We start from the raw sequence: 13904 nt of genomic DNA on the forward strand, positions 1-13904 counted from the left end.
TCTTCCACCAGTCTTTCCTAACAATGCTTATGCTTTGTCATTGTACTTCAGTACTCATGATGTTTGATAATGGACAGGGGCCATCATTTCAAAATAAGCAATGCAATGACAACTGGGAGTATGAAAGTAATTTAGTAAGAATAATTTTCCTGTTTTTAATGGTTGGTTTGCTGTTTGGAGATTAAGCCAATGAAGATCCTTAAAGATTAAGATAATTTCCAAGGTACCACTTAATAAAATTCTTCTCTGATATGGTTAGAATATGTAAATAACATATTTCTTCTCTATGAAAGCCATGTCAGAAACATCAGGACTTTGGGCAGAAATGAGGCAGTTTTTCATTGACTAATTTCCTTTTCTTCTGGCAAGCAGTAGGTCATCCATCCCTGCTTTCCTGAGGTTCAGCTGGCCATGACTACTTCTGGTCAGTGATGCATGCCCTTCTCAGAGCCGGGGCACAGTAACCTCCAACTGGGCCCACTTCGATGCCGCTTGCTTATAAACTGGAGACAGAAGATTTAAGTTCTAATGCATGCTAGAACTGGAACCTCAACCAGGAGGGACGCTGGTCTCAGAGTCACCAGGGAAGACTGCTTCCAGTTAGGAGAGACACAGTAAACTCTTGTATCAAGCTACTGACATTCAAGGGTGTTTTGCTTCAGGAAAGAGATGTAGTGTGTGTGTGTGTGTGTGTGTGTGTGTGTGTGTGTGTGTGTGTGTATCCCCAGGCTGGCCTTAAACTCATTATATACCTGAAAAGAAAATTAGAAGCTTTAGGGAAAATGGGAAGCCTCTATTTAAGAGCAAGAAGTACTCACCTTGAAAAGTACTGTGGTCTGTTTGCCAAGAGTTTCCACTCTCCATTGGGTTCATTACACTTAGAAGGGCTACCTGCTTTGCAGACTTCTAGAGAAGGTTAGAGGGTGAGTAATTTTGCATAAACAGAAAGGACTATGTTTTATAGTGCAGCACAGGACTGATTTTAAGGACATTTGTACTGCTGGCTGAGTCCCCATTTGTTGCGGGAAATATTAAAAAAAATGGCAAGTTCCTGCACTACGCCCATGTGGCGAGCCACATGGCACCAGCAGGGTGTTCTCATCTGGGCAGACTCTCTGGCCCAGAACTCCCAAAACATCTCCACCCAGCCCACTAAGTTCCCACTGGCGGGTCTTTGCCAGGCCAACCCCATGCTTCAAAATCCCCATGGCCTTTTGTGGTGCAAATATGGCAAACCCACTCTTTGCCACTGTACCTTTCTCTCTTGAACCCAGTTGAAAAACAGTGGTAACTCAATCTCTGGGTGCAACAACTAGAATCCCAATCTTGTAAACCATCTAAATCTAAATGCTCCGGTGGCAAATCCTGGCGGATTCACCATATAAACGGAGAGAAACTAGCAGCTACATCTTGTCCTCTCCTATCCCACCCCAAAAGGCCCCTCACTCTTTCCTCCCTTCTCTTCCTCCTCTCCAATCTGGAAGTCCTGCCTACTCGCCCAGTGATTGGTCCCTTTATTCCTTCAGGTGTACAAAAAGTCACCTGACTGCATGACTCATTCCTCATCATACAACCCCTCTTGGGAAAATGAAATTAACATCAAAATAAAGGCAGCACCAGGGCCATCCACAACACCCATTAGCTGAACGAAGATTTCTGTAGAAAACTGTTGAGCATTCCCATCCAAACCCAGCTTTCTCTTATCCTGGTAAATCTGAAGGAGTACTTGGTCAAAACAAAACAAAACAAAACAAAACAAAAACACCTCCAGTGTTTCAAAAACCAGAATCCAATAGTGTGTGCTGTTTATTTTTGTTTTGAGAGGATCTCATGCAGCTGTTCCTTTTTAAAATATAATATCAGTTCTTTAAGAATTTCATACATATATACAATGTACCTTGTTTATACTTATGCTTCCCACCCTTTCTCCTAACTCCTTCCATATCCACCCTGCTCCCTCCGGACTGTGTGCCCTCTCTAAAAAACAAAAAGGAAAACACAGTCCACCCTACATTGTAAGGCTGGTTTTGAATGCTCTGTGTAGCTCAGACTGCCCTCAAACCAACAGTCCGGTCCCAGCCTCCCAAGTGCTGGGATTACAGATGTGCTCCATCAAGCTGGCTACCCACTCTTCTCCTGCAAAAACTTCACACATATCCACGTTTAGAACGTAGTCTAACATTCACCCATACCCCGCTGTGTGGGGCAGAGACCTGGTACCAACTGTCACACTATGGAGCAGCATCCCACTTTCCTTTGTATATTTGTCAGTGGCCTTGGCTCTAAATTGATTTCTCTTTTATAGTCTCTTGCTGTATTTGAAGACATTAATAGGTGACAGGGATTCCTGCTGGAGACAGTTGTAACCAACAGGCACACAAGTTAATGGATAGCATCAAGGACTGAGGAATGTTCTTGCTTTCCCTGAAGAACGGAGAACACATGGGAGTGGAGAAGTGAGTTTTGCAGACAGAAGTAGAGAAATCTAGCAAGGCTTTATGATGTGCTTCTCTTTTAAACAATTGCTATTGGCTGAGTTTTCAGGGTTTTCTATATGTACGGATGAATTATAATTATATTTGATGTTTTCAAGACAAAAAAAAAACATGGTGGGAGGAGGGTCAAGTGACTGTCAAAGGGAACTGAGCAAAAGAAATAAAAATCAATTCAGAGCTCCATGTCCTCCTCTTTGAAGGTCTATTAGTGTGCATCGCTAGTGCCCGCCTCCGCTCTGGAAGAGTGGGTGTTCAGCACATATTTGCAGAAACCTAGTTTAACAAGTCTGTTAGTGTTTATTGGAGTTTAATGTTCTTGAGTGGCTGAGCCAGAAAAAAAAAAAAAGCATTCTGTTTTTGATAAAAATTTAAATAAATGATTACAATGTTTCTTCCCCTTAGATTTCATAAGTTATAAAAATGCTGGAATAGCAGATAACACAGGTCTGAATTTCAATGGCTTTCATACCATGAATACAACTACAATAGCAAATAGACTCATCACTAGATCTCGATTTGTTTACAAAAGATCCCAGCTGTCGCCCAATGCTCCGAATGGGTGGAGGCAGTTTTGTTCACAGGAGTGGGTATCTAGCTATTGAAAAGGCATTTTCAGGCTTTATTGGCGAGAAGAATCAGCCCAAAGAATAATGCAATTATGAACAACTGTTTGGATATGTGAGTTGAAAGTATTCGGTGGGGGGGGGGGGCTCGGGGGTTGGGGTGGAACAGCTAATAATCTGTGAGGATAGTTTTGGAAATAATGACATTTAACCTATCATAGCATTGTTCTCAGAGAAGGTACAAACTTCTGTAATGCATAATAAAATCCTGGTGAAATAATAAAACTGAACACTCTAGAAATTTTACTGTACCAAGTCACACACATACACAGACTAATAACCAACACAGAAAACATGCCTAAGAAACTTCTCCTTACACTTGTCAAGTTGACAACGGAAAACCTAAATGATTATTCAAAGCAGGATGTGAGGGGCAGCCACTAATCTGATTACAGTAATGGCATTCCTAATGTATTTATTTGGAGTAGGGATCACTGAATCACACTGTTATTAGCAAGCTTGCTCTGTTTGCTGGAATGATGATACATATTTAAAATCTGTCTTTGGATATGGAAGGCTGAGCAAGTGGACAAAAGAAGAGGGTCTTTTGCTTTTTTGTTTTCCCTTATGGTCCTTCCCACCCCAGCCCTCTCAGGTCTGGTGTCCTTGGGTGCTGATGTCTGATACACTCATGGCATCCCAGAGGAATGGAGCTGAGGACTATACTCCCTGAGTTCTTTAAGCATCTCTGTGGATTTTCTTCATTTTAGAGGAAAATTTAGAAATAATTTCCATTGTTTTTTTTTAGATGGCTCACCAACCTTACAACCACACATTTACATTTGTGAGTAGGATCCATTATCTAAAACATTCATTATACTCTAGGCTGTAGGTAGGACAAGCTACATCCGAGACCTTCATATCCTACAGATTTTACTCTTGTGCTCTGATGAAGAAAGAGGGCAAGATGTATGTGTATGAAATCCTTGGACATTTAAACTCTGTTCACTCTGAATATACATCCAAATCTTTGATTGGAACAAAAAAAATTTTTTTTATTTTATTTTAATTTTATTTTTATTTTTATTTTTTTATTAGATATTTTCTTTATTTACATGTAAATTTCTCCATTCCCAGTTTCCCCTCCGAAAAACAAAGAAACAAACAAAAAACAACAAAAACAAACCCCAGTTGCCTCCCCACTCCCCATGCCTGCCACCCCACCCTCTCCTGCTTATTGGCCCTGGCATTCCCCTACACTGGGGCAGAGAACCTTCACAGGGCCGAGGTCCTCTCCTCCTATTGATGATCAAACTGCAATTCTCTACTATACACATGCTGCCAGAACAATCAGACCCAACCATGTGCAGTCCTTGGTTGGTGGTTGACACCCTGGAGGTCTGAGGGTACTAGTTAGTTCATATTGTTGTTCATCCTAAGGGACTGCAAACCCCTCAGCTCCATTGGTCCTTTCTCTAACTCCTTCACTGGGGACCCTATACTCAGATCAAAAATTTTAATCCATCAAAATGTAAGAATGGAATTAGCATGTGCTTTTCAAAAGGATGTGTATGAATACCAAAAGAAAAACAGAAAGTGCTTTGATCTGAGTGTTTACGTACCTCCCAATTCATTTTCAGAAACTGAATTACCAGTGTTGTGAGTTAGGAGATGGGGCTTTGAGAGAATGAGATTACAGAGTGGTGGCCCCCTCTCTAACAGGATTAGTCACTCCAGAAGACTGCCTTGCCCTCTGCACCAGAAAGGACTTAGGTACATTCATGCACCAGGTTCTGAGTCTGCTAGTGCCTTCATCACCGACTTCCCAGTCTCCCAAACTGAGAGAAATACACGTCTATTGTAAATGAAAATTAGGAGAGAAATATAACCCAAACCATACTTTTACCCCCAGTACCAAAGGTACCAGAAGCTCTTTGGCATCTATGGCTAGCTCTTACTCAACTGGTTGCAGAGTGATAGCCTAGCTCCACTTACCTGTCTAGTAAGATGGACTGATTGTCGTGGCAATGGGCATAACTAGAGAATGTTTCTGTAATAGGCTGGTCTTAGCATCATGACAGTTATAGGGTTCTGAGAGCAATGACAACAGATGCCCTACATCCCAGTGCATTTGAGTCCTTGCTTCCTTTTCATTTGTTGCTGACCATGACCAGAACACATCATATGGCCAACCTATATGGATGTAGAGCTGTCAGATTAAACATATATGTTCACATAAATCAATAGTAGTTTTTTAAAGCATTAATATGTCTCACTGAAAGGCATATCAGTCAAGGTTACCAATAAATAGAATGGGGGCTAGAAATAATGCTTAGTGGCTAAGAGCATATACTGTTCTTTCAGAGGACATGAGTCAGTTCCTAGTACCCACATCAGGTGGCTCCTTGCTTCTGCATGTACTTTCACTCACCTGCATGTAACCACCTATCCCCAACCACACACATAATTAAAGAAAGAAGGAAAGAAAGAAAGGAAGAAAGGAAGAAAGAAAGAAAGGGAGAAAGGAAGAAAGAAAGAAAGAAAGAAAGTGAGAAAGGAAGGAAGAGAGAGAGAGAGAGAGAGAGAGAGAGAGAGAGAGAGAGAGAGAGAGAGAGAGAAAGGAAGAAAGAAAGGGGGAAAGAAAATCACTAGAGTATAGACAGATAACATGCAATAAAAGATTTATCATGAGAACTAGACCATTATGGGGGCTGAGAAGACCCATGATCCATTATCTGCAAGCTGGGTAACTGGGGAAACCAATAATGATGTTTCATCTGAGTTAGAAGGCCTGAGAATAGGGGCCAATGGTACCTGAGGCTGTATGTGGTAACTAGGATCTCTGATGTCTAAGTAGGGGAGAAGGTAGCTAGCCCAACTCCGAGAAAATTTACCCTCCCTTCACTTGTCCTCTCTTTAGGATTTTGGGGATTGACTGATGCCCCCACGACAATAGGGAGGGACATCTGCTTTGTTCACTAGCCAGTTCAAATTCTAAACTCTTCCAGAAGTACTTGTACAGACAACCTGAAAGCATTTGCCAGCTATCAAGACATGCTTTAGCCCAGCCAGGTTGACTACTACAGATATCACAGGTGTTTTCCTGTCCATCTTCCTAACCCAGAATTCTGTTCTCAGACAGACAATGTATGTCTTTGATCAGTTTTCATAGACAGCAATTATATATTCATATGATTTATTTTATTTTGAGACAAGATCTTGTTATGTAGTCTAGATGGACTAGATTCTTTCTTCACCCCAGTCTCCTGAATACTAGGATTGTAGGTGGGCACCTTACACCCAGCTTCATGTATTTGCTTACTACTTTATTTCTGTTCCCCCCCCCCAAACTGTAAGCCCATGGGATTAGGATTATCAGCATTTGAGCCTCCAAACCATGTATAAGGCCAGACATCCAATTAGCACGCACTGAATACATAGCAGGACAAACAAGTGAACTAGTGAAATCATGAAAACATGTGTGCATGTGTGTAGTTAGCCCATGTGCTGGTCAGTGTTTACGGTCAACTCGACACAACCTAAGGTCACCTTGGGAAGACTGAACCTTGGCTGATAACTGCCATGATCAGATTAGCCTATGACCACGTTGTAACAGATTTTCTTGATTCATGGTTGATGTGGAAAGGCCAAGCCCACTGTGAAGTGCATCATCCCCATACAGGTGTGTCTGGAATGTATAAGAAAACTAGTCAAGCATGAGCTGGACAGTGAGCCAGTAAGCAACTCTCCCCCATGGTTTCTGCTACAAGTTCCTGGCTTGAGTTCCTGCCAGGACTTCCCTCAGTGATGGAAGTTTAAGCTAAAGTAAGCCCTTTCCTTCCTCAATTTTCTTTTGATCAGAGTGTCTTCTTATAGTAACAGGAAAGGAAACTGGAACAGCCTGAATCCTAGTGTTGGTCTCAAAAGCTCTCAAATAGTCTTTATCCTTGAAGGCCAACCCAAGCAATCCTTGTTCCAAGATCTAAACAACCTTCAATGCCAAGGTGACATCATAAATACACAAGCTTCTCTCTCATGGTTTAATAAAAGGCTGGATGAACCCTTCAGTGCACTTAATGCACCATTACTTAGCTGTTCTTTATTCCTTCCATATGTATTTGTGGACGCTTGTTATGTATATTTATACAATTTCTTATTATTCAGGTTCATAAAATATCCTTTATGAGATCAACTACCCACAGCTGATCCAGATGCACATAAGAAAGTATTTGTTTCTCAAGGAGCCTTCTGTGCATTCTGCCTCCTCCCCGCTGTGTGCTTTACTCGTGGGACCTAATAGTTCTAAACACTGGAGCAGCTGTGGGCCTCCTGATTTATTGACCTACTGTGTGTATAACAAGCAGGATTTAAATATTAACATCTGGGGCTATTCTTGTCATAGCTAGATTTTCAATCTTGCTCTGAGGAAAGCTTCTAGGGAGACCTTCTGGTGCTCAGGACGGTGTTTGTCTATATGCCTGTCAATCTGTGTATGAAAAGAGAGCAACAGAGGAGAACAAGGCATCCGTGGGACCCCATTCTTGTCCACTTCATAGTTTCCATAAATTCTGCTCCCAGTTGTGTATGTTCGCCTAACCCTGCATGACTTGTACAAGGACAAAACAGGATTGCTTTTTATCTCCACAAATCTTGATATTTTAAGAGGTTTAAATTATCATTATTAAACAGAACAACCTAGCTGTATTGCAGAAGAGAAGTGTACAGCTACACTCTTTGGTTTGCACAGTCTTCCCCCAGCCAACACTCATAATTTTTTCCTCCTTTAACTGTGTAACAGAATCCCAAAGGCTGAAGCTGCAATAACTGTGTCCCAGCTATGAGGGATAAAGATCAGTAAGCCAGCAGAAATGCAGGTAAGGCAAATGAAGATGCAGTGGAGGGACTGAGAGTTACTACCCGATGCTTCTCGCTTCACAGTGAGGCATAGGCAATAAAGCACCATCCTAAGGTGAAAATGTCAGAAATGGAAAATAGAGCTAGAGAGATGTCTTCATTGACAAAGTATTTGCCTTACAAACATCATGACCTGAGTTCATATTCCCATGTAAAAAGCCATATGTGATGGTTCATGCTTTTAATACTACTGATGGCAAGATGGGAGATGGAGATAGATACAGGCAGATCTCCGGGGCTCATTGGCCACCCAGTAGCCTGATTGCAAAAGTTCTAGGCCAATGAGAGACCCTATCATAGACAAAGGTATAACATACCAGGGAAACAACACTGGAGGTTCTTCTGACCACCACATATGCAAACACAGGCACACACACACACACACACACACACACACACACACCTTTTGACCTTTTTTGCTGAGCATCACAACTTTTCCCCCCTTTTGGGTTGCGTGGTCATTTATGATCTGATGCTCTGTGTCACTGCCCACTATCAGAGGACTGTACCAAATGTAACTAGCCTGGATGGAAAGCTGCCACATTCAAAATACAAACCCCAGTTCATACCAAGTAAGCATTGTTTGCATACCATTGAAAATGGAAAGCCGCACACTGAGCCACTTTAACCAGAGGCCCTCTATACTAATAGGCAATAGCCAGGTTGTATAACTACAACATTCTAACTCACAGTCTGTGACAAAAATGTCCAAGAAGCAAAACGATAATCTCAGACTATAATCTAGAACTTAATCAGTAAATGACAAAGCTTCCCCAGTTGTTGCCAATATTCTAGCTGGGACCAACCAAGAAAAGTCAAATTTGCTTTCCAAACCAACTACATAGGGTACTGGGCTACTAGTTAGTGTCTCTCCAGCTTCTTTGGGCCAACAACCTTCACCCAAGGTATACTAGAATGGAAAGATTCCCTTTCTTCTGCTAGAAAACATGCCAAGTCTCCTGCCTGCCTTTAAGGTCTACCTAATGCAAATGATGTGCCAACCCCTGCTATTTCAAGCTCTCAATGAGAAGCCCTTTCTTGGTCTTATTAGGGCAACGGATTCCACACAGTTCATAGGGGAAAAAATACAAGTGGTCAACAAACACGAGGGGAAGAAGCTCAACTAAAGCCAATCTTAGGAGAAATGCAAATTAAGTCAATAATGACTGTCCTGTCTTCTTTTGTTTTTCAGCTTGACAAAAGCTAGGGTTGCTTACAAAAAGGAACTTCACTTGAGAAAGTGCCTCCATGTGATTGCCTGTAGGTAAGTGTGTGGAGCATTTTCTTGATTCATGACTGATGTGGGAGGGCTCAACCCTTTATGGGTGGTGCCACCCCTGGGCTGCTGGTCCTAGCTTCTATAAGAAAACAGGATGAGTAAGCCTCATGGACAAGCCAGAAAGCAGCATGCCTCCATGGCCTCTGCATGAGCACCTGTTTTGAGTTCCTGCCCTGAATTCCCTTCATGCTAGACTATAAACTAGACGCTGAAATAAATCATTTCCTTCCCAAGTTGCTTTTGGTCATGGTGTTTTATCACAGTAACAGAAATCTAAGACAGCAATCAAGAGTTTTAGAACTGATTTAGAAGGCATGTTGTAAGTATTAAACAAGATTTTTTTTTTTTAAAGTACTGGTCCTTAAGTCTAGTAATTCCAATTTGAACAACTCCTCATTTTGCGGAAACTTTCTCATAAATAAAGTGCAAAAGCATTCATTATCTAATTGTTTATACAGACTAAATGACACAAATGGAATGGATAAAATATGGACTGGCCATGGTGTAGAGTTCTCTGAGATAATCTAAAGAATGTGATGCTGGTGATAGAGAGAAGGCTGGGGCAAATGGCTGTGGAGTAGATGAAACAATGGTAAGCCTATGCATGCTCTTAGCATCTCACTAGGTGTTCAACACAAAGCCATAGAGGTTGGTCCCAGAAGTAAGGGCTGGAGAAGGGAGAGAGGGGAGTCTTTTGTTGGGCGCTGTTGGGCACTGGCCAACACCAGCCACGTAAACTCCGTACATCTGCGCAAAGCCAGCCACATAGGCATGTTTACTCTGCACATCTGCGTATGCTTGCCTTTCCTGCTGCACCCTCTCCAAATGGGTGACGCAGTGGTCAGCAGACACTGCTGAGCCAATTAGGCATTGACACATCCACACAATAGGGTTTATAAGCCGACCGCTCCAGAGGGCGGGGTCCTTCTCTCAAACTTCAAACTTGGGCGCTCCTAATAAAGTGTGGTTGAGAAGAATCCTGCTACAGGAGGAAGGATGACGACAGTCTTTCGCTTTATATGTGTCTTCATTGTTTGTGTTTTTATTATGATCATGCACAACCTTGGTAATAAAGCAAAATGAAAAAGGAATTAGCCAGGAGATGCCGTTATTCCCTCTATCACTGATTCTCTCACTTCTATTGTAACTGAGTTATGCAGACTGCTGAATGGGTCTTGACAATAGCTTTGATTCTTGGAACAATAACAGGGATAATGAGGAACCTATTTTATGGGCAATGCTCACCCACACCTTGTCAGAGACAAGACAAACATTGGTGCAGGTGTCAGAACAATCCAGTCTCATCTAGCTGCTATTATCCAGGAGTGACTTGATTTCACAAGTGAGTTTTCCAAAATAATAGAAGCTCATGATCCCCTTCAAATGTTAGAATTGTCTTTCTTTCCTTTTCTTTTTTTCTTTCTTTCTTTCTTTTTTTTTTTTTTTTTTTTTTTTTTTTTTTTTTTTTTTTTTTTTTTTTTTCAGTTTAAACTGGGTTTGAGGAAAATCTTTCTTAAAGGGATTGTACAGCTCTGGTTTCTTAAAAACAGAACCTGTCCTGATGACTGTGGTTGGATCCCTGACTGGAGAGCCCTGAGCTGCGATGCATATCTGTGTCCTACCTCCTAGAAGAAACTGCAGTGCATGGGGAAGCTTGACTCTGCTTTGAACTGCAGCCAATCACTGTGATTTTTGAATTCACGTTGAATAGGATGTCCATGGATTCTCTCACCTTTATGAATCCTTTGAAGATGATGCACTTGTTGGGTCTTAGCCTATCAGAGGGAACTACTAACGACTGCTCATACCTTAGTGGTTTGCTGCTTCGTCTTACTTTATGTCCCCACAGAGGGTCCAGCGTAAAGATACCACCGGTAAACACATTTCCCTAGGTAATCCTCAGAAGCATAAGGATGGGTGCTTGGAAAGAGGAAGAAGAAAGAAGGAAAAGGAGTTCAGTAAAAGGTTCAGGTAGTCTGAGCTTTGGGGCTAATATCCACTTATCAGTGTTCACATACCATGCTTTTCCTTTTGTGTCTGGGTTACCTCACTCCGGATGATATTTTCTTTTCTTTCTTTTTTTTTTAATTAGATATTTTCTTTATTTACATGTAAATTTCTCCATTCCCAGTTTCCCCTCTGAAAAACAAAGAAACAAACAAAAAACAACAAAAACAAACTCCTGTTGCCTCCCCCCTCCCCATGCCTGCCACCCCACCCTCTCCCAATTATTGGCCCTGGCATTCCCCTACACTGGGGCAGAGAACCTTCACAGGGCCGAGGTCCTCTCCTCCTATTGATGATTAAATTTGCAATCCTCTACTATACACATGCTGCCAGAACAATCAGACCCCTCCATGTGCAGTCCTTGGTTGGTGGTTGAGACCCTGGGAGCTCTGAGGGTACTAGTTAGTTCATATTGTTGTTCGTCCTAAGGGGCTGCAAACCCCTCAGCTCTATAGGTCCTTTCTCTAACTCCTTCACTGGGTTCAATGTACCCTGTACTCAGTTCAATGGATGGCTGTGAGCCTCTACATCTGTATTAGTCAGGTACTGTCAGAGCCTCTCAGGAGATAGCTATATTTAGGCTGCCTTGCCCTTCCTTGAGTCTCTGCTCCATAGTTTATCTCTGCAACTCCTTCCGTGGGTATCTGGTTCCCCCTTTTAAGAAGGAATGAAATGTCCACCTTTTGGTCTTCCTTCTTCTTGAGTTCCTTGTGGTTTGTGGGTTGGTCTTCCTGTATTCCAAACTTCTGGGCTAATAACCACTTATCAGAGAGTGCATACCGTGTTTGTTCTTTTGTGATTGGGTTACCTCACTCAGGATGATATTCTCCAGATCCATCCATTTCCCTAAGAATTTCATAAATTTATTGTTTTTAATAGCTGAGTAGTACTCCATTGTGTAGATGTACCACAATTTCTGTATCCACTCCTCTGTTGAGGGACATCTGGGTTGTTTCCAGGTTCTGGCTATTATAAATAAGGCTGCTATAAACATAATAGAGCATGTGTCCTTGTTATATGTTGGAACATCTTTTGGGTATATGCACAGTAGTGGTATAGCTGGATCTTCAGGTAGAACTAGTTCCAGTCCAGAATACCCACAATACAACCACAAATCATATAAAGCTTAAGAAGAAGGAAGACCAAAGTTTAGATGCTTTATTCCTACATGGAAGGGGGAACAAAACAATCATATGGTAGACGGAGGGAGGGGCTTGGGAGGGAGAGAGGAGGGGGAGGGAAGAAGGGAGGGCAGGATCAGGCATGGGAAGGGACAGGAGAGAAACAGAGAGGGTCAGGAAATTGAATAGAAATATGTAGCAGTGGGGCTTGGGGAACTGGGTGTAGCCACTAGAAAGTTCCAGATGCCAGGGAAGTGAGAGGCTCCCAGAACCCAACGGGAATGACATTAACCAAAATTTCCAACAAAGAAGAGAGAGAACCTGTAGAGACCATCTCTCATAGATAGGCACTGTCCCCAGCTGAGGAAGGTTGGGACCACCCACCCATCTCAAAAACCCAGAATTTTTCCTGTCTAAAGGAAAGACAGGGACAAAAAAAATAGAGCAGAGACTGGAGGAAAGGCCATCTAGAGACTGCCCCACCTAGAGATCCATCCCATCTGCAGGCACCAAACCTCGACTATTTTTGATGCCAAGAAGGGCTTCTTGATCAGAGCTTAGTATGGCTGTCCCCTGAGAGATTTTATCAGCACCTAACCAATACAGATTCAGATGCATATACTCACAGTCAACCATCGGTCTGAGCCTGGGGACCCCAATGGAAGAGGTAGGGGAGAGACTGAAGGAGCTGAAGGTGATTGCAACCCCATAGGAAGAACAACAATATCAACCTGACCAGCCAGAGCTCCCAGGGACTAAATCAGCAACCACAACCATGTATACTATACATGGAGGGAGCCATGGCTCCAGCTACATATGTAGCAGAGGATGGCCTTATCTGGCATCAGCAGGAAGGGAGGCCCTTGTTCATGTGGAGGCTTGTTGTCCCAGCATAGGAGAATGCTAGAGCGGTGAGGCAGGAGTAGGTGAATGAGTGGAGGAGCACCCTCACAGAGGCAAAGGGGGGAGGATCGTATGGAGGGCTTGTGGAGGGCAACCTGGAAGGCAGATATCATTTGAAATGTAAATGAATAAAATGATTAATTTGAAAAATACAGGTAGGGGCATAAGCTCACTATTTCCTGTATAACTTCTGAAAGATAGTGGATTTGCTTTATTACTGTATCAGTCACAAGTAACAAAACTGGAGAATGTGTTGACAGTACTCATCTCTCTTATCCTCCTCCATCCTTTACCCCCATCATCTAAAGGTTGACTAAGGAACAAAACAGGGGCTTGGATCTTTAGCAGTTTACATTCTTCATCTTTGCTTGACCACATGTCTGACATCCTCAGGCATATAGACACAGGAAGACATAGGAATGGCAAAAACCAGAATAGTTGACCACACCTTCTCATGACCCCATGAAGTAGAAGACAAAAGGAGATGGACAGTGAAAGCTACACACACATACACACACACACACACACACACACACACTAATTACTACATTAGACTATTACAGAGACCCTGATTCAAGCTGTAACAATGTAGCATTTGTGTGATAGCTGGAATCTGGAAGTG

The sequence above is a fragment of the Mastomys coucha genome, unplaced genomic scaffold (genome assembly GCF_008632895.1).
Source record: "Mastomys coucha isolate ucsf_1 unplaced genomic scaffold, UCSF_Mcou_1 pScaffold15, whole genome shotgun sequence".
In the NCBI taxonomy this organism is placed as follows: domain Eukaryota; kingdom Metazoa; phylum Chordata; class Mammalia; order Rodentia; family Muridae; genus Mastomys; species Mastomys coucha.